This window comes from Ovis canadensis, chromosome X, assembly GCF_042477335.2.
Source record: "Ovis canadensis isolate MfBH-ARS-UI-01 breed Bighorn chromosome X, ARS-UI_OviCan_v2, whole genome shotgun sequence".
Classification (NCBI taxonomy): Eukaryota; Metazoa; Chordata; class Mammalia; order Artiodactyla; family Bovidae; genus Ovis; species Ovis canadensis.
The window spans coordinates 84,951,821-84,976,757 of NC_091727.1; the positions used below are offsets into that span (position 1 = coordinate 84,951,821).

Here is a 24,937-nt window from a genome sequence, read left to right on the forward strand (position 1 = left end):
TGTTTTTTTAATTATTAAACTTAAATGTTAGAGAAGTTTTAGATATACAAAAAACTGAAGAGAAAGTATGGAGAGTTACTTTATCTGTTCCCCCTCAGTTTCCTCTACTACTGACGTTCTGTGTTAATGTAGCACATTTGTTAAAACTGGTGAACTAATATTGATATAATCATTAGTTTAGTCCATAGTTCTGAATTTGGGTTCATTCTTTGTGTCCTACAGTTATATGAGTTTTAACAAGTGTATGCCATGTGCTCATCATTACAGTATACAGAATATTTTACCGCCCTACATATACTCTGTGTTCTACCTATCCCTCCCTCTCTCCTGAACCCCTAGCAACCACTGATCTTTTTACTGTCTCTTTACTGTTGCTTTTTCCAGAATGTCATACAGTTGAAATTTTACAGTATGTAGCCTTTTCAGACTGGCTTCTTTCACTTAGTAATGTGTATTTAAGGATCTTCCATGTATTTTCAAGGTTTTATAGCTCATTTCTTTTTATTGACAAATAATAGTCCATTGGCCAGATGTACCACAGTCTTTTATTCCCATTTACTATAGAAGGACATTGTGGTTGCTTCCAAGTTTTGGCAATTATGAATGAAGCTGCTATAAACATTCATGTGTAGGTTTTTGTGCAGATAATGTTTTCAACTCATTTGGGTAAATACTAAGGCACACAATTGCTGGATCACATGGTTAGACTATGTTTAGCTTTGTAGGAAACTGCCAAACTGTCTTCCAATGTGGCTGCACCATTTTGCATTCCCACCAGCAACGAGTGAGTGTTCTTGTCACTCCATATTATCATCAGCAATTGTTGTCAGTGTTTTGGAATTTAGTTGCTCTAATAGATTTGTAGTGGCATCTCATTGTTATTTTACTTTGCAATTCCCTAATGACATATGAGTTCAATATCTTTTCAAATACTTATTTGCTATTCATATATTATATAGTCTTTGCCCAGGTGTCTCTTCAGATCTTTTGCCTGTTTTTAACTGAGTTACTCATTTTCTTATTTTAGAATTTTAAGAGTTCTTAGAATATTTTGGGCACAAATTCTTTATCATATATATGTCTTTGCAAACATTTTCTCCCAGTCTATCTTGTGTTTCCATTCTCTTAACAGTGCCTTTCTCAAAGCAAGCGTTTTTTATTTTAATGAAATCCAATTTATCATTTTTTTTCTTTCATGAATTGTGCTTTTGGTATGAAATCTAAAAACTCATCATCAAGAATAAGGTCACCTAGATTTACTCCTATTTTATCTTCTAGAATTTTTATAGTTTTGCATTTTACATTTAGGTGTGTGATCCATGTTGGTATAAAGTCTGGGTCTAGATTCATTTTTGTATTTGTGGATATCCAGTTGCCCAGCACCATTTATTGAAAAGAGTTTTCTTTTTCTAATGAGTTGCCTTTGCTCCTTTGTCGAAGATCATTTGACTATATTTGTGGATCTATTTCTGGGCTTTCTATTCTTTTCCGTTGATCTATTTGTGTATTCTTTCACCAATACCAAACTCTCTTGATTACAATAACTTTATAGTAATTCTTGCCATTGTGTAGTGTCAGTCCTTTAGTTGTATTCCTCTTCTTCAGTATTGCTTGATTATTCTGGGTCTTTTGCCTTTCCATATAAACTTTAGAATTAGTTTGTTGAGATCCACAGAAATCTTGGTGGGATTTTGATTGTGCTGTGTGTGCTTAGTCTCTCAATGTGTCTGACTCTTTGCAATCCATGGACTGTAGCTTGCCAGGCTCCTCTGTCCATGGGGATTCTCCAGGCAAGAATACTAGAATGGGTTGCCATGCCCTCCTCCAGGAAATCTTCCCAACCCAGAGATTGAACCCAGGTCTCCCACATTGCAAGCGGATTCTTTACTGTCTGACGGAAGTCCAGTAGTTTTGATTGGAATTGTGCCAAATCTGTAGATCAAGTTGGCAAGAACAGAATCTAATAGTATTATATCTTCATATCCAGGAATATGAAACATCTCTCCATTTATTTAGATCTTCTTGATTTCTTTCATCAAAGTTTTGTAGTTTCCTCATATAGATCTCACATATATATTTTTTAAAAGTTATATGTATTTCATCTTTTGGTACTAATTTAAATAGTGCTGTTTTTAATTTCAAATTTCAGTTGTTCATTGCTGGTATATAAGAAAGTAACTGACTTCTGTTTATTAACTTTTTATTTTGTCTCATTTTATTTTAGCCTAGAGTGAATGTGTAGTGGTAGCTCACTGTGGTTTAATTTGCAGAACTCTGTGACTCATGATGGGCTTCCCAGGTAGCGCTGGTGGTAAAGAATCTGTCTCCCAATGCAGGAGATGTAAGAGACGTGGGTTCAATTCCTATGTTTGGGAGATCCCCTGAAAGAGAGCGTGGCAACCCACTCTAGTATTGTTGCCTGGAGAATCCCATGGACAGAGGAGACTGGAGGGCTACAGTCCTTAGGGTTGCAAAGAGTTGGACACAACTGAGCGACAGCACAGCTCATGACTATAATACTGAACATGTTCATATGCTTATTGGCCATCTCTGTGTGTTCTTTGGAGAAATGTCCATGAAAATCGGGATGTTTGTACTCCTATTATTGAGTTGTATATATACATATACAAAATTGTATGTGTGTATATATATATATATATATAATTCTTTTAAAATATGTTTTGAAAATATTTTCTCCCATTATGTGACCTTTTAAATTTTTCTATGTAGGCTTTCTATATGACTTTGATTTTTTGTATTCTGAGAAGTTTTTGCCTTAGCTAGATTCCTAATGAGCCTTTCACTTGTTTTCTTCCAGAATTTTATCATTTCAGATCTTTGATTTATGTCTTTGATACATGTTTAGATGACTTTTGTCTTTGGAGCAAGGATAAAGTTTGTTTTTGTAGTTTTCAGTATATAGGTTTGAATATATTTTATTAACTTTGTTCTAAGTATTATATTTTTATCATATATAAATGATATAGCATTTTAAATTTTTTTAGTTATTGTGTTGGTTTCAGATACACAGCTTCAAATTCTTTTCTATTATAAGCTTTATTACAAGATACTGAATATAGTTCCATGTGCTGTATAGTAAATCTTTGGTGTTTATCCTTTTATACATTGTGATGTGTATCTGTTAATCCCATATGCCTAATTTATCCCCCTCTCCCCTTTCCCCTTTCGTAGCCATAAGTTTGTTTTCTATGCCTGTGAGTCTGTTTATGTTTTGTAAATAACTTCTTTAGTATCATAGTTTAGATTCTACATGTACGTGATATAATATGATATTTGTCTTTCTATATCTGGCTTATTTCACTTAGCATGATAATCTCTAGATTCATCCATGTTGCTGCAAATGGCATTATTTCATTCTGTTTTTATGGCTGAGTAGCATTCCAATGTGTACATATACTACATATTCTTTATCCATTCATTTATTGATGGAAATTTAGGTTGCTTCCATGTCTTGGCTATTGTAAATATTGCTGCTGTGAACACTGGGGTGAATGCATCATTTTGAATTAGAGTTTTCTCTAGATATATGCTAAGGAGTGGGATTGTGGAATCTAATGGTAGCTCTGTTTTCAGTTTTTAGGGACACTCCATACTGTTTTCCATAGTGGCTGTACCACTTTTCATTTCCACCAACAGTGTAGGAAGGTCCCTTTTCTCTACACCCTCTGCAGCTTTTATTCTTTGCAGACTTTTGATGATGGCCCCACATTCTCACCCATGTCAGGTGATACCTCATTGTAGTTTTGATTTGCATTTCTCTAATAAGAAGCAATGTGGAAAATCTTTTCATATGACTGTCAGCCATCTGTATATCTTCTTTGCAGAAAGGTCTATTTAGGTTTCCTGCCCAGTTTTTGATTGGGTTGTTTGTCGTGTTTGTTTGTTTGATATTGAGTTGTATGTGCTGTTGTATATTTTGGAAATTAAGCCCTTGTTGGTCTCATCATTTGCACATATTTTCTCCCAGTCCATAGATTGTTTTTTTTTTTTGTTTGTTTTCTCTATAGTTTATTTTGCTCTGCAAAAGCTTATAAATTTGGTTAGCTCCCATTTGTTTATTTTTGCTTTTATTTCTTTTGCCTTGAGAAACTGACCTAAGAAAATATTGCTGTGATTTATGTCCAAGAATGTTTTGCCTATGTCTTCTTCAAGAAGTTTTATGGTGTTATGTCTTATATGTAAATTTTTAAGCCATTTTGAGTTTATTTCTGTTTGTAGTCTGACAGCGTTCTAACTTCATTGATTTATATGTGGCTGTCCAGCTTTCCCAATATCACTTACTGAGGAGACTATCTTTTCTCCATTTTATATTCTTGCCTCCTTTGTTGAAGATTGACCATAGGTATTTGGGTTTATTTCTGGGATTTCTATTCTGCTCCATTAATCTGTATGTCTACTTTTGCACCCGTACCATGCTACAGTATTGTCTAAAGTCTGGGAGGTTTATGCCTCCCACTTTGTTCTTTTTCCTCAGAATTATTTTGACAATTCTGGGTCTTTTGTGTTTCCATATAAATTTTATAATTATTTGTTCTAACTCTGTGAAAAATGTCATGGGTAATTTGATAAGGATAATATTAAATCTATAGATTGCTTTGGGTAGTATGGCCATTTTAACAACATTAGTTCTCCCAAACCAAGATCATCGGATATCTTTTCATGTTTTTTTGTATCATCTTCAATTTCCTTTCTGTGTTTTGTAGTTCTCAGCATATAGGTCTTTCACATCCTTGGTTAGATTCCTCCCTAGGTATTTTTTTTTTGACATGATTTTAAATAGGATCATTAGCTTTAATTTTCTCTTTCTGATTTCATTGTTAGTGTAAATAAATCCAACAGATTTATGTATATCAATCTTGTATCCTGCTAACTTACTGAATTAATTTATTAGTTCTAATAGCTTTTGTGTGGAGTCTTTCGGGTTTTCTGGACTTCCTTGGTGGCTCAGACAGTAAAGAATCTGCCTGCAATGCAGGAGACACAGGTTCAATCCCTGGGTCGGGAAGATCCCCTGGAGAGGAAAATGGTTACCCCCTCCAGTATACTTGCCTGGAGAATTCCATGGACAGAGGAGCCTAGCAGGCTACAATCCATGGGGTCACAAAGAGTCAGTGTATAAGATATCATGTCATCTGCATACAAAGACAATTTTACCTCTTCTCTTTCAATTTTCTTACTATTTATTTCTTTTTCTTATTTGATTGCTGTGGCTGACTTCCAATACTATGTTGAAAAGAAGTGATAAGAGTGGGCATCCTTATCTTATTGCAGACTTTAGCAGGTAGGCTTTCAGCTTTTCACTATTATACTGACTTTTCACTATTATACTGTGGGTTTGTCATAAATGACTATTATTATGTTGAGATGTTTCCTATATACTCATTTTGGTGAGATTTTTAATCATGAATGAATGTTGAATTTTGCCAAATGCTTTTTCTGCATCTGTTGAGATAATTATGTGGTTTTTGTCTTTTCTTTTGTTAATGTGTATATCACATAGATTGATTTGGCTATGTTGAACCATTCTTATGACCCTGAAATGAATCCAACTTGATCATGGTATGTGATACTTTTTATGTATTGTTTGATTCAATTTGCTAGTATTTTGCTGACAATTTTTGTATCTATGTTCATCAAAGGTATTGGCCTGTACAATTTTTTTTTGGTAGTGTCTGGTTTTGGTGTCAGGGTGATGGTGGCTTCATAGAATGTCTTTGGGAGTGTCCCTTCCTCTTCGATCTTTTTGGAAGAGTTTGAGAAGGTTTGGAATGAGTTCTTCTTTGTATGTTTGGTAGAATTCCCCATGAGGCCATCTGATCCTTTTGTTTGCAGGGAGTTGTTATTTATTTATTATTTTTGTGTTAACAAATTCTATTTCACCTCCAGTGATAGATCTGTTTAAATTATCTGTTTCTTCTTGATTCAGCTTTGGCAGGCTGTATGTTTGTAGAAACTTGTCCATTTATTCTAGGCTGCCTATTTTGTTGTCATGTAACTATTCCTAGTAATTTCTTAAGATTATTTTTTTGAATTTTTGTGGTATTGGTTTTATTTTCTCCACTTGAATTTCTTAATTTGTTTATTTGTGTGCTCTCTCTTTTCTTCTTGGTGAGCTTGGCCAGAGGTTTGCTGATCTTATTTAACCTTCCAAGGAACCATCTCTTGACTCAACTGATTTTTTTCCTATTGTTTTAATTTTTAAAAATGTTTATTGGAACATACTTGCTTTAAAATATTGTGTTAGTTTCTGCTGTTCAGCAAAATGAATCAGTTATATGTATCCATATATCCCCTCTTTTGTAGATTTCCTTCCCATTTAGGTCAACACAGAGCACTGAATACAGTTCCCTGTGCTATACAATAGGTTCTCATTAGTTATCTATTTTATAAACTCACTAAGTCATGTCTGACCCCATGAATTGCAGCACACCAGGTTTCTATGTTCTTCACTGTCTCACAAGTTTGTTTAAAGTTACGTCCATTGAGACAGTGATACCATCCAACCATCTCATCCTCTGTTTCCCCTTCTCCTTTTGCCCTCAGTCTTTCCCAGCATCAGAGTCTTTTCCAGTGAGTTAGCTCTTTGGATCAGGTGGCCAAAGTATTGGAGCTTCAGCTTCAGCATCAGTCCTTCTAATGAATGATCAAGATTGAGTTACTTTAGGATTGACTGGCTTATACATAGTGATGTATACATGTCAATCCTGGTCTACTAATTCATCCCCCCTCCTTGGTATCCATACATCTCTGCATCTCTGCCTCTGTTTCTGCTTTGAAAGCAAGTTCATCTAGATTCCATATACAAGTGATATTATATTAGATTTTCTATTTCTGACTTACTTTACTCTGTATGACACTCTCCAGGTCTATCTGTGCCTCAGCAAATAGCACAATTTTGTTCCTTTTTAATGGCTGAGTAATATTCCATTGTATGTATGTACCACATCTTCTTTATCCATTCCTCTGTTGATAGGCATTTAGGTTGCTTTTATGTCCTAGATATTGTAAATATGTTGCAATGAATATTGGGGTGTATGGATCTTTTTGAATTATGGTTTTCTCTGGGTATATGCCCAAGAGGGGTATTGCTGGGTCATATAGTAGTCCTATTTTTAATTTTTTGAGGAACCTCCATACTGTTCTTCATAGTGGCTCTACCAATTTACATTCCCACCAACATTGTAGGAGGGTTCATTTTTCTCCACATCCTCTCCAACATTTATTGTTTATAGACTTTTTTTTTTTTGATGATGACCATTCTGATTGGTGTGAGATGATACATCATTGAGATGATACAGCATTGAGATGATACAGCAGTTTTGATTTCTCTAATAATTTGTGATGCTGAGCATCTTTTCATGTGTTTCTTCTTTGGAGAAATGTCTATTTAGGTCTTTCACTCATTTTTTCATTCATGGGTTTTTTTTTGGTATTGAGTTTCATAAGCTATATGTATGTTTGAGATATTAATATTGTTTTTTTTAATTTCTATTTTATTTATTTCCTCTCTGATCTTTATTATTCCCTTCCTTCTGCTGAGTTGAGGTTTTATTTGTTCTTTTTCTAATTCTTTTAAGTGGTAGATTAGGTTGTCATTTGAAGTTTTTCTCATTTTTTGAGGAAGGCCTGTATCACTATGAACTTCCCTCTAAGGACCTCTTTTGCTGCATCCCATAAATTTCATATGCTTATGTTTTTAATGTTGTTTGTCTCAAGGTATTTTTTTTTTAAAATTTTCTTCTTGATTTCATCATTGACCTGTTGGGTTTTTAGTAGCATGTTGTTTGGTCTCCATGTAATTGTATATTTTTTTCTCATTTTTCTTTCTGTGGTTGATTTCTAATTTCAGACCACTGTAGTCAGAGAGTTGTTTGAAATAATTTCCATTCTCTTAAATTTTTTAAGGCTTGTTTTGTTCCCTAGTATATATCAGTAGGGTGATAAATCTGCTATTATTAAAATCTGCTATTATCGTGTTCCTATCAATTTCTCCTCTTATGTCTGTTAGTATTCGTTTTATGTATTTGGGTGCTCCTACATTGGGAGAATATATCTTAATGATTATAATATCCTCTTCTTGTATTGATCCTTTTATCATCATGTAGTGCATTTCTTTGTCTTTATTGGCTTTGTTTTAAAGTCTATTTTGTCTGATATGAGTATTGCTATCTCCACTTTCATGTCATTTCCATTTACTTGAAATAATCTTATTCCATTCCCTCACTTTAAATCTATGCCTGTATTTTTCCCTAAAGTGTCTCTTTTAGGCAACATACTGTAGGTTCTTTTTTTTTTGTTTTTGTTTTTTAATTATTATCTAGTCTGCCACTGTTTGTCTTTTGATTGGATCATATAGTCCATTGACATTTAAAGTAATTACTGATATGTATGTATTTATGACTATTTTAAACCTTGTTTTCCAGTTGAATTTGTATTTCTTCTTCGTTCCTTTCTTCTTTTTATTTTTCCTTTTATGGTTTGATGACCTTTTTTTTGTATTTTACTTGAGTTCTTTTCTTACTGATTTTTATGAGTATTATATGTGTTTGATTTGTGGTTACCCTGGTTATCAAGTATGTTAACCCATAACTATATCTACTTGCTTTAGACTGATAGTCATATGAGCTTAAACACATTCTCAAAAATATACATTTTCTTATTCTCCTCCCCCACATTTTGTGATTTTGATGTCCTGTTTTAAATCTTTATGTTTATCCTTTTGCTGATAATTGTAACTATAATTTCTTTCACAAATTTTTGATTTTTTAAGCCTATGTGCTGAAACTCTAATACTTTGGCCACCTCATGTGAAGAGTTGACTCATTGGAAAAGACTCTGATGCTTGGAGGGATTGGGGGCAGGAGGAGCAGGGGACGACAGAGGATGAGATGGCTAGATGGCATCGCTGACTCAATGGACATGAGTTTGAGTAAACTCCGGGAGTTGGTGATGGACAGGGAGGCCTGGCGTGCTGCAATTCATGGGGTCGCAAAGAGTCGGACACAACTGGGCGACTGAACTGAACTGGCTTATTTAAGTAATCTTCAATCCTTTTATATATTTGCCTTTCCTGTTGTGATAGTCCTTTTCCTATAGAGTCATACTTTTCTATTTTGAAAAGACCTTTCAATATTTCTTTTAGGATAGGTTTAGTACTGCTGTATTGTTTTAGTTTTTTGCTTGTCTGAGAAATTCTTTCTCCTTTTCTAAATGATAATCATGCTGGGCAATGTATCCTAGGTTGCAGGTTTTTCCATTTCAGGACTTTGAATATATTTTGCTACTCCCTTCTGGCCTGCAAAGTTTCTGCAGAGGAATCAGCTGGTAACCCTATGTTGTTGTCATTGTTTAGTCACTAAATCATGTCCGACTCTTGCAATCCCATGAACTGTGGCCCACCTGGCTCCTCTGTCCATGGGATTTTCCAGGCAAGAATACTGATGTGGGTTGCCATTTCCTTCTCTATGGGATCTTCCTGACCCAGGGGTCGAACCTATATCTCTGGTGTTGGCAGATGAATTCTTACCACTGAGCCACCAGGAAAGTACTAACAACCTTATGGGGATTCCCTTTTAACTGATTGTCTGTTTTTCTTTCACTGCCTTTAGAATCCTCTCTTTATCTTGAACTTTGCCACTTTAATTTTGATATATCTCAGGGTGGGTTTGTTTGGGTTCATCTTGCTGGGGACCCTTTGTACTTCCTATTCCTAGATATCTATTTCCTTTTTTAGGTTTGGGAAGTTTGCAGCCATAATTTCTTCAAATACATTTTTTATTCCATTTTCTCTTTCTTTACCTTCTGGTATCAGTACTGGTCCCTCATCCTGCTTGGCAGCAAGTCAGCCCGTGTACATTCTTCTAGGCAAATTCCAGGCCCCTGCACCTCCCTATACCTGGCTAATCTACTAGACAGTGAAGGAGGTTCCCAAGGTGAGCTAATCTTTCTTTCCTCACTCTTGGCTTTTTCTTAGGGGTGCAGGTCTTATCTTCATTTTCTTCATTTCTTTTTTTTTTTCTCCTTTAGTCCTGCCCAGTTATGTGAGGTTCTTTCTTGCAGCTTTAGTTGCATGAGCTCTTCTGCCCACTTTCAGTTGGCATTCTGTGAGAACTGTTCCACATTTAGATGTATTTTTGATGTACTTGTAGGGGGAGATGAACTCTATGTTCTTCTACTCTGCCATCTTGAACTCCTCGCTGACAATTTTTCAACATTTATTGTTAGTATACATAAATACAGTTAATTTTTATATATTGAGCTTGTATTGTATGACCTTAAAAGACTCAATTATTCTAGTAGCTTTTTTTTTTTTTTTAAAAAAGAGTTTTGGGATTTTCTATGTAGATAATTATGCTATCTAGGAATAATGACAGTTTTATTTCCTCTTTTCTAATTTGTATATTTTTTCTTATTTTGTTTTGTTTTTGCTGTATTTGAACTGGATAGGACCTCTAGTAGAATGTTGAATTGAAATGGTCAGAGCAGAACTCCTTGCCTTTCTCCTGATCTTATTGGGAGAAATATTCAGCCATTTACCATTCACTGTGCAGTCAGTTTTAGATTTTTCTTACATGTCATTTATAAATTTGAGAGAATTCTTTTCTATCAATAGTTTGCTGATGGATTTATGATGAATATATGCTGGATTTTTTTCAAATACCTCTTCTGTATTGATTGAAGTAATCATTTAAAGTTTGTTGATATGGTGAAAAGTGAAAGTGGTAGTCACTTCAGTTGTATCCAACTCTTTGCAACCCCATGGACTGTAGCCTGCCAGTCTCCTCTGTCCATGGACTTCTCCAGGCAAGAATACTGGAGTGGGTTGCCGTTCCCTTCTCCAGGGGATTTTCCCAACCCAGGGATCAGATCCAGATCTCCTGTATTGCAGGTGGATTCTTTACATTCTGAGCTACCAGGGAAGCTCTTAAAGCTATACCTGCTGCTGCTGCTGCTAAGTCGCTTCAGTCGTGTCTGACTCTGTGCGACCCCATAGACAGCAGCCCACCAGGCTCCAACGTCCCTGGGATTCTCCAGGCAAGAACACTGGAGTGGGTTGCCATTTCCTTCTCCAATGCATGAAAGTGAGAAGTGAAACTGAAGTCACTCAGTCGTGTCTGACTCTTAGCGACCCCATGGACTGCAGCCTACCAGGCTCCTCCATCCATGGATTTTCCAGGCAAGAGTACTGGAGTGGGGTACCATTGCCTTCTCCGAAGCTGTACCTACTCTTCTATTATTTTTAATCTATTGGCATAATGTTTTCCCCCTACTGCTCTAGTAATATTTTTATTTTCTTTTATCTATACTTTTGCCTCCTTGTTCATTCTTAATATTGTTGACTGGTGCCAGTTCTTTTATTGCTGCTGTTGCTGTTTAGTCTCTAAATGATGGCTAACTCTTTGTGACTCCATGGACCATAGCCTATCAGGCTCCTCTGTCCATGGGTTTTCCCAGGTAAGAATACTAGAGTGTGTTACCATTTCCTTCTCTAGGGGATATTCCCAACTGAGGAATCGAAACCAAGACTCCTGCATAGCAAGTAGATTCTTTACTGTCTGGGCCACCAGGGAAGCCCCAAGTGTTAGTTTTCTTTTGCTGAATTATAAATTACCAAATACTTAATGGGTCAAAACAACACAAATTTATCTTCTTACAATTCTGAAGATTTTCCTGGGCTAAAATCAAGGTGTTTGCAAGGCTGTGTTCCTTTCTGGAGAGTCTGGGGGAGTATTCATTTCCTTGCATTTTCCAGCCTCTGGAGGCCACTACATTCCTTGGTTCATGGCCCCTTCCTTCTTCTTAAAGTCAGCAATGTCTTTTTTACATTGCATTACTCTGACCCTGACTCTTCTGCCTCCTGCTTCTACTTTTAAAAACCTTTGTGATTATATTGGGCCCACCCAGATAGTCAGAACAATCTACCTATTTTAGTTCAGTTCAGTTCAGTTGCTCAGTCGTGTCCGACTCTTTGCAACCCCATGAATTGCAGCACGCCAGGCCTCCCTGTCCATCACCAACTCCTGGAGTTCACTCAGACTCACATCCATCGAGTCAGTGATGCCAGACTGCTAACTAGCAACCTTAATTCCATCTGCTACCTTAATCCCACTTTGCCATGTAGCCTAACACAGTCACAGGACGCACACATTTTTGTTTTGTTTTTCTTGGAATTATTATATTTTAAAAATATGCTTATTTTCCATGTTATCACCACCAGTCTAAGTTCACACTGTCAGTTGTCTACATTTCTTCTCAGTAATTCAGACATATATGATATGGGTATGCTAAGTCACTTCAGCTGTGTCCAACTCTTAGTGACCTTATGGATGGTAGCCTGCCAGACTCTTCTGTCCATGGGATTCTCAAGGCAAGAATACTGGAGTGGGTTGCCATGCCCTTCTCTAGGGGATCTTCCCCACCCAGGGATCAAACCCACATCTCTTATGTCTCCTGCATTGGCAGGTGGGTTATTTACCACTAGCATCACTTCTTTATTTTTATTATCATCTTTAAATTGCTCCTTGACTTTTCTGTCCTACTACAGTCTAACTGGTTTCTCACTTGGCTTTGTTCACGACTGTCATCCTGGAATAATTTATTTCCCTCAGAAGGTTGTTCTACTCCCTTGTAGCTTCCAAAATCGCTGTTAAGAAGTATGAATCCATCCTGATTGTGAACATTTATACTTTGTGTCTCTTTCTCATATTCTGTCATCTCTAGTGTTCTGATGATGCTGTGTTTTCTTGTGGATGTATTTTCATCCACTGTACTGAGAGCTCCATTTGCTCTTCCCTTCAGAGATTTTTTTTTTGAATTATTGTATTGGTGAAGTACTTCCTGCCACCCGCCGCCCCCCCCCCCCGCCCCTCTATCGATGTCTCTCCTTCCCTCCTACAATTTAAATGTTGCCTTTCCAAAGCTGGTTTTTATAATTTCTTAACATTTTTTTGTCTTCTATCTTCCTGTCTATGTCTATATTTCAGAGGATATCTTCAACATTATCAACCAGTCCCTCTATTGAGTGTTTTATTTCCTCTATCATGATTTTAATTTCTAATGTTTTTAAAAACTATTCTTTGAATTTTCTTTTCTTACAGAAACTTGTTCTTTCTTTTTCCTGAATGCAAAATCTTATCTGCTATCTCCAGTGATATTAATGACATAATTTTGTGCCTTTTATCTTTAGAGTCTTTTCTCTTGAAATTTATTTTCATTTTTAAAAAGCTTTCTATTTTGTATTGAGATATAGTTGATTAACAGTATTGTGACAGTTTCAGGTGGGCAGCAGAGGGTTTCAGCCATACATAAATATGTATCCATTCTCTCCCAAATTCCTCTCCCATCAAGCCCACCACATAACATTTAGCAGAGTTTCTTGTGCTATACAATAGGCCCTTCTTGGTTGAAATTAATATTTTAAAATATTTGTTTGTTGTTTATATTTTATGTCAGAGGCTTTCTTCATGGGTCTTCTGTTCTTTGACTGTTTCTTTCTATTTGAAAACTGATTGGGAATGCTAAGTGAGGAGGTTTAGTATCTGCTGAGGTTGTTTTGTTGAGAATTATGATGTCAAAGTTTTTTGGTCTTTTCTCTTGTACTGAGAAGATTCAACAGAAATTTATATTCTAAATGTCTTCCTTCAGTTCAGTTCAGTTGCTCAATCGTGTATGACTCTTTGCAACCCCATGGACTGCAGCATGCCAGGCTTCCCTGTCCATCGCCAACTCAAAGAACCTACTCAAACTCATGTCCATCACGTCAGTGATGCCATCCAACCATCTCATCCTTTGTCATTCCCTTCTCCTCCTGCCTTCAATCTTTCCCAGCATCAGAGTCTTTTCGAATGAGTCAGTTCTTCGCATCAGGTGGCCAAAGTATTGGAGTTTCAGCTTCAACATCAGTCCTTCCAATGAATATTCAGGACTGATCTCCTTTAGGATTGACTAGTTGGATCTCCTTACAGTCCAAGGGATTTTCAAGAGTCTTCTCCAACACCACAGTTCAAAAACATCAATTCTTTGGCACCCAGCTTTCTTTGTAGTCCAACTCTCACATCCACACATGACTATTGGAAAACCCATAGCTTTGACTAGACAGACCTTTGTTTGTAAAGTAATGTCTCTGCTTTTTAATATGCTGTCTAGGTTGGTCGTAACTTTTCTTCCAAGGAGCAAGCGTCTTTTAATTTCATGGCTGCAGTCAACATCTTCCTTGGAAGATACAAATCTAATTTCTTATATTCTGGATAGCAAATAAGGTTGAAGTTGTCTTGTGAAATGTTTTTTTTTTTTTTGTCATATCTCCCTGTATCTTTGTCCTTGTTGGTCTGTGAATTAAAATTAATCCTTTTACTCCCACTGTTAAGGCCTCAGAACAAAGCAAGAGCAAGTGCTTATGTTTGGCTGTTTTAATTGGAAGAACTCTTAGTATTAAAAAAAATATTATGGTTTATAAGTTCTTGTGTATTTCTATATAGTTATTTCTTAATAGTTATTTATTTCCTTTCGAAGTCAGTAGGTGGTCAACTCTTTTAGTTTAGTATGCATGCAAGTGGCTTTCTTGTGCCACCACTATTATACAATGGTTTAAATTTGTATAAGATTTTATTTATTTACTTATTTATTTGCAATCATCATTGTTCTATACTCAACACTTTCTACATCTGGAATCATGCCATTAGTCTTGGCTGGAGTTTCTAAATCTGTTCTCTAGGTCTTTTAACTTCCCTTTTATTGTATCAATTTCTTTTGTCTCTTGGTGTTTCATTCTGAGTCTGTTTCTCAAAATTTTTCTTTGGCCATACCCAATCGAGAGCTTATGCTATCTTTTGAGCTTTTATTTCAGAGTTTACAGCTTTGATTTATAAGATTCCTATTTTTTTTAACATCTACCATTTTTGATTCACAACTTAATAAACTCTTGTTCTTGCTTTTTATAACCTTAATCCTTCAGTTCTTTGTGGATGCTAGGCATTTATTTTCAAGTCCTTTTTCAAATTACATTATTTCTCTGAGACTATAACCTCATATTTGTTGAATTTGTTTACTTTATTTTCAAGATTGCTTTTGTAGTCTTAGAATTTTAACTTGTTACAAGTTTACCATAAATAGGGAAAATCATAGTTATTCTGTCTGCTTTTCTTATCCCTTTTAATTCTTGCTGGATTATGTTTTATTTGCTCAATCCCCAGTTCAGGACCAGTTCTTATGTTGGCAGCTTGAGCTATTTATTGTTCCATGAGAATATCAAAGGTCTGATTTTCAAGCCAGTGGGTGGTGTAATGCAAATTTTGGTTTGATAGCTATTCTACTACTTCCTACCACTTTGACGATACCCTAGTTGCCAAGCTGAGTTGCTACAGTCATCATAGCATATTAAAAGTCACTATGCATAAACAGGAAATCCCTGCTTCACCTCATGATTTCCTGTCATGACCTAACTTCACTATACTGCCACACATTCAATACTGTTGGTTTATGTTACCCCCATAGGAGTTGAACTCCTAGATGCCTCTGTGTGTTTCCTAGTAGCTAAGTGACTTCAGTCTCCTCTGTTGCTAAGTTTCTTTTTTTGTTGTTTCAGCTCTATGAACATGTTCCTCTTTTCTCTTATTTACTATTTTAAGTGATTATGGCTATATTTTTATTTTAAAAGTATGTTTTGTGATTTAGCTGTCATTACTATATTTTGTGTTTGGAGCTTAGGCAGGATGTTTTTCCCATGTGAACCTACAGTGCTAACTTGACATGATGATCCCTTGGAATTTTTAGATGGCTTGTTGTTCAGTCGTGGCAAAGTTTTTGTGACCTCATGGACTGCAGCATTCCAGGTGTCACTATCTTCCCTTCACGATTTCCTGGAGTTTGCCCAAATTTATTTCCATTTAGATGTCTGCTAATGTTTTTTTTTTTTTCCCAAAAAAGTGACTACTCACTGTTTGAGACCATGGTTATAAAGAGTTTTTACTGATTAGTTTTCCATCCTTAATCTGTAATCATAGGTTCTAACATTAATATATCAGTATATGGGTATCACTTTCACTTGTGAAGCAATGGAGGCATGGACCCACTCAGGTTGGGTGAGGCAAGCAGATATTTTTGACTGTGAAGGCAGGAACATTGGACTTGCCTAAAACTGGGGCCCCAGACTGATAGTAAAGAAATTTCTGTAGGACAGATGGGCAGCAATGGTTACCTCAGCAGGAGAGAATTTTTGTGAAGCTAGGTGGAAGAGACACTAGGAATATGAGAAAAGTCAGTCACCAGGTTTATGTTGGGAGAATGGCAATCCTTGTCTTATTCCTGATCTTAGAGGAAATGCCTTCAGTTTTTTACCATTGTATATGATGCCAAGAAAATGCACTGGTCATACCAAACACCCTCTTCCAACAACACAAGAGAAGACTCTACACATGGACATCACCAGATGGTCAACACCAAAATCAGATTGATTATATTCTTTGCAGCCAAAGATGCAGAAGTCTATACAGTCAGCAAAAACAAGACGAGGAGCTGACTGTGGCTCAGATCATGAACTTCTTATTACCAAATTCAGACTTAAATTGAAGAAAGTAGGGAAAACTGCTAGACCATTCAGGTATGACTTAAATCAAATCCCTTATGATTATACAGTGGAAGTGAGAAAGAGATTTAAGGGACTAGATCTGATAGATAGAGTGCCTGATGAACTATGGAATGAAGTTCATGACATTGTGCAGGAGTCAGGGATCAAGACCATCCCCATGGAAAAGAAATGCAAAAAAGCACAATGGCTGTCTGGGGAGGCCTTACAAATAGCTGTGAAGAGAGGAGAGGTGAAAAGCAAATGAGAAAAGGAAAGATATAGGCATCTAAATGCAGAGTTCCAGAGAATAGCAAGAAGAGATAAGAAAGCCTTCTGGAGTGATCAATGCAAAGAAATAGAGGAAAACAACAGAATGGGAAAGACTAGAGATCTCTTCAAGATAATTAGAGATACCAAGGGAATGTTTCATGCAAAGATGGGCTCGATAAAGGACAGAAATTGTATGGACCTAGCAGAAGCTGAAGATATTAAGAAGAGGTGGCAAGAATACACGGAAGAAGTGTACAAAAAAGATCTTCACGACTCAGATAGTCATGATGATGTGATCTTTAATCTAGAACCAGACATCTTGGAATGTGAAGTGAAATGGGCCTTAGAAAGCATCACTACGAACAAAGCTAGTGGAGGTGATGGAATTCCAGTGGAGCTGTTTCAAATCCTGAAAGATGATGCTGTGAAAGTGCTGCACTCAATATGCCAGCAAATTTGGAAAACTCAGCAGTGGCCACAGGACTGGAAAAGGTCAGTTTTCATCCAATTCCAAAGAAAGGCAATGTCAAAGAATGCTCAAACTACCGCACAATTGCACTCATCTCACATGCTAGTAAAGTAATGCTCAAAATTCTCCAAGCCAGGCTTCAGCAATATGTGAACCGTGAACTCCCTGATGTTCAAGCTGGTTTTAGAAAAGGAAGAGGCACCAGTGATCAAATTGCCAACATCTGCTAGATCATGGAAAAAGCAAGAGAGTTCCAGAAAAACATCTATTTCTGCTTTATTGACTATGCCAAAGGCTTTGACTGTGTGGATCACAATAAACTGTGGAAAATTCTGAGAGAGATGGGAATACCAGACCACCTGACCTGCCTCTTGAGAAATCTGTATGCAGGTCAGGAAGCAATAGTTAGAACTGGACATGGAACAACAGACTGGTTCCAAATAGGAAAAGGCGTACGTCAAGGCCGTATACTGTCACCCTGCTTATTTAACTGATATGCAGAGTACATCATGAGAAATGCTGGACTGGAAGAAACACAAGCTGGAATCAAGATTGCAGGGAGAAATATCAATAACCTCAGATATGCAGATGACACCACCCTTATGGCAGAAAGTGAAGAGGAACTAAAAAGCCTCTTGATGAAAGTGAAAGAGGAAAGTGAAAAAGTTGGCCTAAAGCTCAGCATTCAGAAAACGAAGATCATGGCATCCGGTCCCATCACTTCATGGGAAATAGATGGGGAAACAATGGAAACAGTGTCAGACTTTATTTTTGGGGACTCCAAAATCACTGCAGATGGCAACTGCAGCCATGAAATTAAAAGACGCTTACTCCTTGGAAGAAAAGTTATGACCAACCTAGATAGCATATTCGAAAGCAGAGACATTACTTTGCTGACTAAGGTCCGTCTAGTCAAGGCTATGGTTTTTCCAGTGGTCATGTATGGATGTGAGAGTTGGACTGTGAAGAAGGCTGAGCACCGAAGAATTGATGCTTTTGAACTGTGGTGTTGGAGAAGACTCTTGAGAGTCCCTTGGACTGCAAGGAGATCCAACCAGTCCATTCTGAAGGAGATCAACCCTGGGATTTCTTTGGAAGGGATGATGCTAAAGCTGAAACTCCAGTACTTTGGCCACCTCATGTGAAGAGTTGACTCATTGGAAAAGACTCTGATGCTGGGAGGGATTGAGGGCAGGAGGAGAAGGGGACGACCGAGGATGAGATGGCTGGATGGCATCACGGACTCAATGGACATGAGTCTGAGTGAACTCCAGGAGATGGTGATGGACAGGGAGGCCTGGCGTGCTACGATTCATGGGGTCGCAAAGAGCCGCACACGACTGAGTGACTGAACTGAACTGAACTGAACTATGATGTTTGCTGGTAGGTCATATATGGCCTTTATTATGTTGAGGTATGTTGCTTCTTTGCTGGCTTTATGGAGATTTCTTATCATAAATGGATGTTGAATTTTATCAAAAGCTTTGTCTGTGTCTATTGAGAGCAGTTGGTAAAAAAATCTGCCTGAAATGCAGGAGATCCTGATTCGATTCCTGGGTTGGGAAGATCCCCTGGAGAAGGGAAAGGCTACTGACTCTAGTATTCTAGCCTGGAGAGTTCTGTGGATTGTATAGTCCATGGGGTTGTGAAGAGTTGGACAGGACTGAGCAACTTTCACATTGAGGGCAGACTTGCTGCCCCACCCCATACCCACAACTGGCTAGGAGCATATCTAGCAGCCACGGGGTGAGACTGCACTGTAAAAACCCAAAGAACATCAGAAGTGACACATCAATGTTCATGGACTCATAGGCTCTAGCTGACGCCAATTCCCCACTCGCCCTGACTGATGTCTAGGTGACATCATTTAGCTGAACCAGACCTGGTGAGGCTGCCGTGACAGGGGCCATACCCTGGATGCTTCCATAGCAGCCAAATGAGCAGCCCTGGCAGCAGGGCTAGAGTGGCCATCTCTAGAGTGAAACAAGGCAGGGACCCATTGGAATCCACCGAGCATCATATCCATGTCTGGAGTGAACAAAGGCGGACCCAGCAGAATCTGCCCAGTATCACTGGCTGTGCACTGCTGCATCTGGAGTGACCCTAGGGAGTCCACTGGCATCTTCTGGGCATTAGCCCTGGTGTGGTGGAGTGTAAGCTACTCTAAAAGTGAAACCAGGTAGTGGATCCATCCACAATCCAGCTGGTCGTCACCTGCCCCCAGCAGGTGGTGGCAGTAGGAACCAGCCAGTGACCTATAGCAGGCCAAAACAACTTCCTGACAAATGGCATTGTGACCTTTTGGACAGAGATTTGAAGGTGGTGCTGGTGTGGATACTGGTAAATTGCTGGTGTCAAATCGGAACATTTAACACCAGCAAATGTGGACATTTGACACCACCAGATTTTGGAGGGTCCCACTGCTAATCCTCAAAAACCCATAGCAGAATTTGGAATTCTAAAGAAGGTGGCTGCTCCATACCACCCATAGTTTCCAAATAGCTGAAGTGCTCTCTGAGTGGAATGCAGATCCACTAAAAGCTATGAAACTGTACAGTGGTGTCCCTTTGGATGGCTGCCCCAGGAACATTCAGCTTATTGCCTCACAGATTGACATGAAGCACAAATCTGTGCAGAGTGTAAATTAGATGGATAACTAGAAACCATGCTTTGAGAAGTTTCAGTGGCAGTAGTGGCACCAGTGTTGCTGAATCCAAGTTCTTACTGTTCACCATTACACAAGACAATAAATCGAGAGAAGAGCTGTTAGGGGAAGGAAGAGCTGCCTTATTTCAAAAGCCAGCAAACCAGGAAGATGGTTGACTAGTATCCCAAAGAACCATCCTATGGGGGTTGGATGCTTTTTTTTAAAAATAGATCAAAGAGGGAGAGGTGAGGTGGTAAAGTAGAAAAGATGATGAGTTGTTGTAAATATTTCCTAGTTCCAGCTAGACTCCAGAGAGAATATGTTCATTTCTTCTTTTCTGTAGTCATTCACTGATGTGCCTTGTCAGGATATTTCCTGTGAGCGTAAACAAAGGTATTTTAACTTAACACTCAGGCACGGGAGGCAGAGATGTTGGAGATGAGCCATTATGTATACTTTAAGCTATAGGCAATATCCTTTTAGTGATTAACTTGTAGTGAAAGCAGTAAAGCACAAAGGTTAAAGTAGAAGAAATGGATCCACTACGGAGTCAGACCTGGGATAGAGGCAGATGCATTGTCGGGAATTCAAAGCAGCAATTTTTTACAGAGGAGTTGGACGCCCAGCTAGACATGTAAAATACAAGAATGGACACCAGTTAGTCAAACCAGCAAATCTGGGTGTGGTCCAGGACCCAGATGTCTCAATGGTGCTCCCTGGTAGGAGGGGGTGACAGACTGGGGCTGTGTGGCCAATGATGGATTTATTTCCTTTATATTTTAAAATAGGATTTAAAATTCATGTAAAGTCTTCTTTTTCTGTACTTTTCTTAAATTCTGAAACAGACTTGTTTTGTACTGATTCATTTTTGGAGTAAATTTTTCTGGTTGCTGTTGTGGCAAAGGTGGTGTTTTCACCTTTGCCATAATAGAATATGTGCTCACTTGCTGCAGTCATGTCCAACTCTTTTGTGACCCTATGGACTATAGCCTGCCAGGCTCCTCTGTCTGTGGGATTTCCCAGTCAAGAATGCTGGAGTGGGTTGCCATTTCCGCCTCCAGAGGATCTTCCTGACCCAGGGATTGAAGTGTCTTCTGCTTTGGCAGGCAGATTCTTTACCACCACACAAACCTTGGAGGCCAATAATACGATATAAATGTATATAATTAAATTAACAATGCATTAAAGGATCACACACCATGATCAAGTGGGATTTATCCCAGGGTTGCAAAGAGTTCAGAATAGCTGAAAGCGCCCAACATGGAGTCAGAAACAAACACTTGAATGGCACCCAGCAGAGGACAATATGGAGAACAAGAAAATAAAAGGGAGAAGAGAGTATTGGCTTCAGATTTAAACTGACGGAGAGATGGGAGGGATGCCTGAGCTGGGAACAGGGCCAGCCCAAATGTTGCTGAGGGTGCAGAGGTGATCACCCTGGGCATAGATGAAGAGCAGGTGGGTGATGTGCCCATGAACATGTGAACTACAGACAGTGCCATTAAGTCCAAGAGGAGAACCCCTTTGCTTGTGATCGTGCTGCCTGGACTAGTAGCCTGTGAGCCTGAGGGTGAAGAGGCTGATGCAGAATGCCTTGAAACAGACCATGAGGCCTTCATGAAAAGCCGTCCTGCAGAACGAAAATGGATGATTAAGTGATTAAAACTAGAGTTAAGATTAGAAGAAGCAAAACTAATTTTATTGAAAAAGTTATAACAGAGTAAAATATAAAAGGAAACCAAGAACCAAACAGATATTTCTGCAAAGAACACATGCAGATGGCTAATAAACACATGAAAAGATGCTCAACATCATTCATTATCAGAGAAATGCAAATCAAAACCACAATGAGGTACCATCTCATGCCGGCCAATCAGAATGCCTGCCATCAAAAACTCTAAAAACAATAAAGACTGGAGAGGATTTGGAGAAAAGGGAACCCTCTTACACTGTTGGTGAGAATGCAGACTGGTATAGCCACTGTGGAGAACAGTGTGGAGATTCCTTAAAATACTAGAAATAGAACTGCCATACTACCCAGCAATTCCACTGCTGGGCATACACACTGAGGAAACCAGAATTGAGAGAGACACATGTACCCCAGTGTTCATCGCAGCACTATTTACAATAGTTAGGACATGGAAGCAACCTAGATGTCCATTGGCAGACAAATGGATAAGGAAGTTGTGGTGCATATACACAATGGAATATTACTCAGCTTTAAAAAAGAACACATTTGAGTCAGTTCTAATGAGCTGGATGAACCTGGAGCCTATTACACAGAGTGAAGTAAGTCAGAAAGAGAAACACCAATACAGTATATTAATGCATATATATAGAATTTAGAAAGATGGTAACAATGACCCTATATGTAAAACAGCAAAAGAGACACAGACATAAAGAACAGACTTTTGGACTCTATGGGAGAAGGCGAGGGTGGCATGATTTGAGAGAATAGCATTGAAACATGTATATTATCATATGTGAAATAGATCGCCAGTCCAAGTTTGATGCATGAGACAGAGTGCTCAGGGCCATTGCACTGGGACGACCCTGAGGGATGGGATGGGGAGGGAGGTGGGAGGGGGTTTCAGGATGGGGGGGACACAAGTACACCTGTGGCTAATTCATGTTGATGTATGGCAAAACCACCACAATATTGTAAAGTAATTAGCCTCCAATTAAAATAAATTAATTAAAATAAAACAAAATGTTTACAAATATGGGGGGGGGAGGAAAGGAGGTTCTACTGAGAGTTCCCTGACTACCCCTCCTCTACTTGTACAGGGCACCTAGATCATTCTTTCTGGCAAGCCATTGCTTCAGACCTCTTTGATTCAGATGCTGTGGTCGTGACAACCCAAGACCCCTGGGTCCACTGTGGGCACAGATGTCCTTGTAGTTAGGACCATAGGGCACCTGCTCGTCAGAAAGGTGACAGCAAATCCACAAGAAACACCATTCCAGGGTGGGCCACAGCGAGTCTTTGCTGGCTCCCCAGGCATCCGTGCCCATTCAGGGACAGAGGACCCAGCAGGGCCTCTCTGTGTCTCCAATGTCACCAACGCTAGTCCACTTGTCAATATCCCACAGCCCTCCTCACCATCCCTATACAACAGCCACCTCTGCTCAGGCCAACTGCACCCTCATCAGCGTACCTCCATGGTCACTTCTGCTGATTTTGCAGTCAGCCGGCAGGTGGCAGCCAAGCTTGCATGGGAGTAACCACCGCTTTAAGTCCCTCCTCCCCCCACCCCCCAAATGAACGTCCTGCCCAGCGTGGCGAACAACAAATCCATCTAAGTGGTTGGCCTTGAGGAGGTGGTGCCAAACCTGCTGGAGACGCAAGCGGGCAGGTTGTGGTGCTGTCCTGGGTGCCCTACTTATGTGAACACTCTATGATGGACTTCTTGTGTCGCTGGTGGGAGGAGAAGGGCGGCGCCATCATGTATGAGGACTGCATGGCGTCCAACCAGAAGGCACTCAACTTGGAGCAGCACCCGAAGACCGCCTTCCGTAAAGCCGTCTGTATTGTTTCACCCTGATTCCTTTCTTCAAGGGTCCCCAGCCTCCAGGCTATGGACAGGCACCTATTCCTGGCAAGGTAGGAACCCACGCTGCATAGCAGCGGGTAAGCAGCCACAGGAAATCTAAGCTTCTTCGCCTCCATTTACAGCCACACCCTTCTCTCTCCCCTATCTCTCTAATTATAGCCTGAGCTCCGCCTTCTATCAGATCAGTGGGGACATAATAAATATAATATGTAATGGGCTTTCTCGGAGAAGGCAATGGCATCCCATTCCAGTACTCTTGCCTAGAAAATCCCATGGATGGAGGAGTCTGGTGGACTGCAGTCCCTGGGGTCGCAGAGTCGGACACAACTGAGCGACTTCCCTTTCACTTTTTGCTTTCATACATTGGAGAAGGAAATGGCAACCCACTCCGGTGTTCTTGCCTGGAGAATCCCAGGGACGTGGGAGCCTGGTGGGCTTCCGTCGATGGGGTCGCACAGAGTCAGACACGACTGAAGCGACTTAGCAGCAGCAGCAGCAGCAATGTGCTTTCTGCTTGAATAACCCCACCCCCCCCATGAAAAAATTTTCTTGCATGAAACCAAGCCCTGGTGCCAAAAACGTTGGTGACCACTGCTTTTCAATCCATTTTTCTCAATTTTGAGAAAGAAACTGTCTTGCTCTTCTGGAATGGGTGTATTTATGCCATGTGTTTGCAAAAAGTATCTCATTGTCATAAGTGGCATTTTAGCTGCGTTAATACCCCAACAGAAAAAAGTAGTCTTAGAACTCAGTCTCCTCTCTACTGTGGGAGCGATTTCCCTCTCCTTTCTGAATGCCTCTTCAGATATATCAATAAGTGGCATAGTCTCAGAAGTATTTGGGGATCCTGGGCCATAACCATGCTATAATGCTCCTAGTTATTTGCTGAGTGGCAGCTGGAAGCTGAAATTGATGAATATAAAGATAACCTTCATGTTTTTGTGTCCAGTCTCCAAATTTCCCATTTTTAAATACAAGGAGGTTGGCCAAACAGTGTGCATTGCATATTCCTGTTTGTAAATCCTGCATCTTAGGGACAGACTACGAATCTTCCAATCCTTCGTCTGCCTGCCTGCAGCCCCAGGGACCTCTACTGAGAGTAGCTCTTTGGATGAGAGGCAGGACACCACAGTTGGCAAGGTGCATGTTTTTTAGTCTGAGTTCTGAGTTGGAAGGGGATATGAGTTAGTGAACTCTTAGAATACTTGTTGTTGTTCTTCAGTTGCTACGTTGTGCTGACTCTTTGTGATCTCATGGACTACAGCACACTAGGTTTCCCTTTCCTTCACTATCTCCTGGAGTTTGCTCAAACTCATGTCCATTGGGTCATTGATGCCATCCAGCCATCTTATCCTCTGTCTCCCCCTTCTCCTCCTGCATCTTTCCCAGCATCAGGGTCTTTTCCAATGAGT

At 39.1% G+C, this 24,937-nt stretch overlaps 1 protein-coding gene and 1 pseudogene across 2 annotated transcripts in view; both read left to right on the top strand.

Moving 5' to 3' along the window:
* The window catches only part of LOC138930790 (transcriptional repressor p66-alpha-like), a 36,189-nt pseudogene extending 12,673 nt beyond the window's left edge, over positions 1–23,516 (top strand).
* GABRA3 (gamma-aminobutyric acid type A receptor subunit alpha3) overlaps positions 1–24,937 on the top strand; it is a 292,154-nt gene that overhangs the window by 13,093 nt on the left and 254,124 nt on the right. The window lies entirely within an intron of this gene.